Consider the following 4,542-nt stretch of genomic DNA (forward strand, 5'->3'; position numbering starts at 1 on the left):
TTACTTCACTACATTCCTAAAGAATGTACTTTTTACCCCACACATTTTCCTTAACACCCAAAAGTACTCGTTACATTTTTAATGCTTAGCAGGACTATGAAATTCAGACACTTATCAAGAGAACATCTCAGGTCAACTCTACACCCTCTGATCTGGCAAACTCACTAAGCATCTGCTTCGTTTGTAAATTATGTCTGAGTGTTGGAGTGTGCCTCTGGCTACCCGTAAATGAAAAATAAAAAATAAAATGGTGCCGGCTGGTTTGCTTAATATAAGGATTTAAAAAATAATAATTATACTTTGACTCTTGATACTTAAGTATATTTAAAAACAAATACTTAAAGACTTTTACTGAAGTAGTATTTTACTGGTTGACTTTCGCTTGAGTCATTTTTTATAAAGGTATCTTTACTTTTACTCAAGTATGACAAATTAGTACTTTTTCCACCACTAAAATTAGTCTTTTGACCAATCACATCAGATATTTTCACATCAGATCTTTTCAGAGCTGATGTGATTGATCAAAAGGCAAATTAGTGAAAAATAATAATAATAATAATAATTGGTCTCCCTGTGTAAACGTAGCAATTCTGACCCAGGAGGTGGTCAGAGACGCATTGTGTGGATTTCTCCTTATTTTTCCTCAGTCTGGAGTCTACATGCATTAGCAAAAAATGATAAATTAAGTAGTCCTTGGTTTTGTAATCTAATCGAACTCAGATAGGTATTATGTATCTCACCTAGTGTTTAGATAATTAATGGTCATCCTAGAGTGTGCTGTGTGAAATCTTGTATAGCTTTTTCATCATACTCAGGCCTACACTTTAGGCTACTAGTGTACCTGCCAAAGCATCTCTAAACTGCTAATCTTCCCAAGGTAACTTTATTACTTTATTTTAGTAACAGTTGGCCTATGTCTGATTGCATGAAACAGTGTATAGCCTATAAGAAATGTTGTGTAGACAATACAATAAGAGGCAAAGATGGTATGGTGTGTATTTTAATTCCCTTTATTACCAGTGGCTCTGCCTATTGAACTTGACTGTGGTCGGACAGAGACACTTCCCCAGAGACATATCACCTAGGCCTAGGGTTTTTCTGGAATAGTTAAGTAGCAGTCTTGAGACAAGGGGAGAGGATATGCCAAGCTTTTTTAAAAATTCAATATTCAATCAATCGATTCAATCTTTTCAGTATAACTTTGACTTTCACCCACTGCCACACTTAAGAGTAACGGAATGGAACAGATTTCCAGCATTCAATTGGACTTGAATACATCTCCGTAAAAAATTATCAGGAAAAGCAACACGTTTTCAGGATTGTCCCACCAGAGTTTTGGCCCTGATTAATACAGTGAAAAGCAGGGTCTCTGTGTTTGCATTAAGACATGCCACAAAGTATCTCACTGACTTCCCACAATTTTTTGTCCACAGCTTCATCTTTGGCGTTGGCATTCACCTTCTGTACTGCACGCACAGCAGGAGAAGTAGCATCCACTCAGAGGCTCTATACCCTCCTGGAGGGCACAGTAGAGTGTAGTCTGGGCCCCAGATTCTGCGTCCATATAGATGAGCGAAAGGATAGGTGCCGACATCATACACCACAAGAAGCTTGAATAGCGTCCTATTTCTGTCTTGACTGCTCCTGTGACAGAAAATAAACAGAACTAGTAAGCATACTGTATATTTCTGCACAGTTACAGTACATACCATCCGAACTTGCTTACATGCTATAAAGTGTTGAAGCACTGACCTGGACACAAGCTGTAGCAGGTGACATTTGTTCCCTCCAGTCTTTTGGCAAGCTCGTGTGTGAAGAGCATATTACACAGCTTGCCATGACTATACTTCTTAAACAAAGTCCAGTCAGATTCTCCAACAGCCAGGTCTTTGTGGGTACTCAGGCAGTTAAAATCAATTTTGCCATACTCATGAGCTTTGGAGGCGACAGTCACCACTCGACTCGGACCGCATTCCTTCAGACGGTCCAGCAGCAGCACAGTTAACAGGAAGGGCCGAGGTGATTAACGCCAAAGCTCATTCCCACGCCATCCTTTGTCTTGCCACCATTCATAAGCCCTGCATAAAGAGGACCAATGTTTTCAAAAGAAATACACCTTCACTGCTTTGTTAATGCAGGTTTGCTGTATATTCTTTTATGTCCTACACCTGCATTGCTTGCTGTTTGGGGTTTTAGGCTGGGTTTCTGTACAGCACTTTGATATATCAACTGATGTAAGAAGGGCTATATAAATACATTTGATATTAAGAAACAGACTTCAGGAAGGTCTCAGCAAAAGATCGCACAGACTGTAGGCTTCCAAGGTCCAGCTCCATGAACACAACCTCATTGTTTCCAGTCTCCTGAGAAAGTAAGAATGACCAGTCAGATGCTCTGTGTTCCTCACTTTATAGAGACTAATAAACCAACCCGTCAACAAATTAATCAGCTAAAGTGTCCAGAGCACAACTATCTGTAAAATGTGAATGAGGGACAGTGTGTGAGGAGGAGTAAACCTGACTTGAGGGGAACTACAGTAATATCGTCCATGTATGATCCACTGGCACCCCCTCAGTCAAAGACATGTAACTACAGCAAGGTTCGACTGTTTACCAGACATCTGGAGTGAGACATGGATTCTGACACCTCTCTTACCTTCTTGATGTCACTGATGGCAGCTTCTGCCCTTTGCTTATCTCGGCAGGCCATTATAACCCTGGCACCTCTTCTGGACAGATCTATTGCTGTTGTTTTCCCAATGCCCGTGTTAGATCCTGGAGACACCATTGGGACACACCCACATAGACGTCTAGTTTATGTCCAACGCCAAATGTTTTAAATACAATTCTACAATTGAGCAAAGAAATGCGGAATCAGTCCCATATGAGCACCAATAATAACAGTACTGTTAGAATTTATGTTTATGCACTATAGGCTGTTAGCATATTGGTTGAAAGTGAATGTTGTTTTGTTGCACACACACACACACAATACAGAGGGGAGTAGGTGTGTAAGGACTGACCACCACAGGCCATAAAAGCTGTGGACAGTCTGGAGAGGGGAGGGGTGCATCTCTCTAGACCAACCAGGAGTTTAGATTACTGGACAATACCATATTAGGAACTGTTTCAGTGTAGAATTGAGGGGGACACAGGATGGAGCTGCTCTACCCAACAACCAGTTGTGGAGAAGGGAAACGCCAAGGGGCTTGGACAAGTTTGGGGGCCCACAAAGGAGGAGCAAGAGTATGAACCATGCTAAACCTCTACTATGATAGGCCAACTGGACAAGTTGAGAATAAACTTGTCATAGTATAAAACTACTATTTTGAGTACATTCCACAGTTCTCTGATCTACCCTGCGCGGAGATCCAGTGAACCCGTATATACGAAAATTGCATTTACCATTTGAGTTTAATTAAAATACTTAAAATATATTCGGCGACTATGAATCACATTTTGTCCTGATGCCAGATTTGAACTGACGCAAATCTCTTTCTGTACATAACATTAGATAACGGTCACTTACTGACTGTACAAGACGATGAATAATTGCCCACCATTAGTGTCACATTGTTTTACAATGCACGAACTCACCAGTGACGATTAGTTTCCCCATGCAACTTGGCATTGCTTTTGCATCTTGGTCGTTTGAGATACCAATTACGAAGTACATAAAGTGCGATGAGTCCAGCGCTAACAAGAAGCAGTGTGAACATCTTCGTACAGTAACTTTTCTCTGACTGGACATAAGTATGAACTACAGCGGCATGGGAATTGATGTAGCTGTTGCGCTAGGCAATGAACGCGCCCTTTGTCCTGGCACTCACTCTTTATAAAAGTTATGCAACAAGTAGATTATGGTTCAAGAATTTGGCAAAAGGTCATTTTCGTGCCACCTAGTGGTTATAAACACTGTCTTCCTCGTACAATAACAAACATCCTAGTTGACCTCAAACCTACACTACATAGTTCAAAGCTACACCGGAACAAACATAGCTAAGCGCAACGTTAATGCACTGTAACAAACATTGAGTTACAAGCTACTCACAGACCATGGTAAAACGTTAAACAAAGCGGCCAAAAATTTGTATTGTAGCAAACAGAGACAGTGCAAAACGCCTTTCGGTTCTTGAACCCGTCTTGGCAAACGAGTTTACCTAAACAAAGGTCGCTACATTCTCTCCTCAGTTTGGGAGTGTTCCCCCACTCTTAATTTTATGAAGTCCCTCACATGTACACAACTTTCCAATGGCCTAACAGGCGTCATCCCACTCCTGACACCATTGGAGCAAACGATGACATGGAATGTCCCTTTGTGGGTCTCCCAGGCAAGCTTGCTAACCACTGCTCCAATAAGGTCAACCCATTTAGGGGAGATTGGCACTAGCTTACCTAGGAAAGGATCGCTACAGTATGTACTATGTAGCCTACATCTACAATTGGTTGTTAGCAACAAACAAATTAAATGACAGAAGCCAAAGTGCTCACGGATGCTTGTTCTTAAAAACCTTTAGGTATTTACATTATGACAGACAAGAAA

At 41.0% G+C, this 4,542-nt stretch overlaps 1 pseudogene; it reads right to left on the minus strand.

The window, feature by feature from the left end:
- Positions 1 to 969: 969 nt before the first annotated feature.
- Positions 970 to 3,786, minus strand: LOC129815384 (dehydrogenase/reductase SDR family member 13-like; annotated as a pseudogene).
- Positions 3,787 to 4,542: the final 756 nt, after the last annotated feature.

Source organism: Salvelinus fontinalis, chromosome 2 (assembly GCF_029448725.1).
Source record: "Salvelinus fontinalis isolate EN_2023a chromosome 2, ASM2944872v1, whole genome shotgun sequence".
Lineage (NCBI taxonomy): Eukaryota > Metazoa > Chordata > Actinopteri > Salmoniformes > Salmonidae > Salvelinus > Salvelinus fontinalis.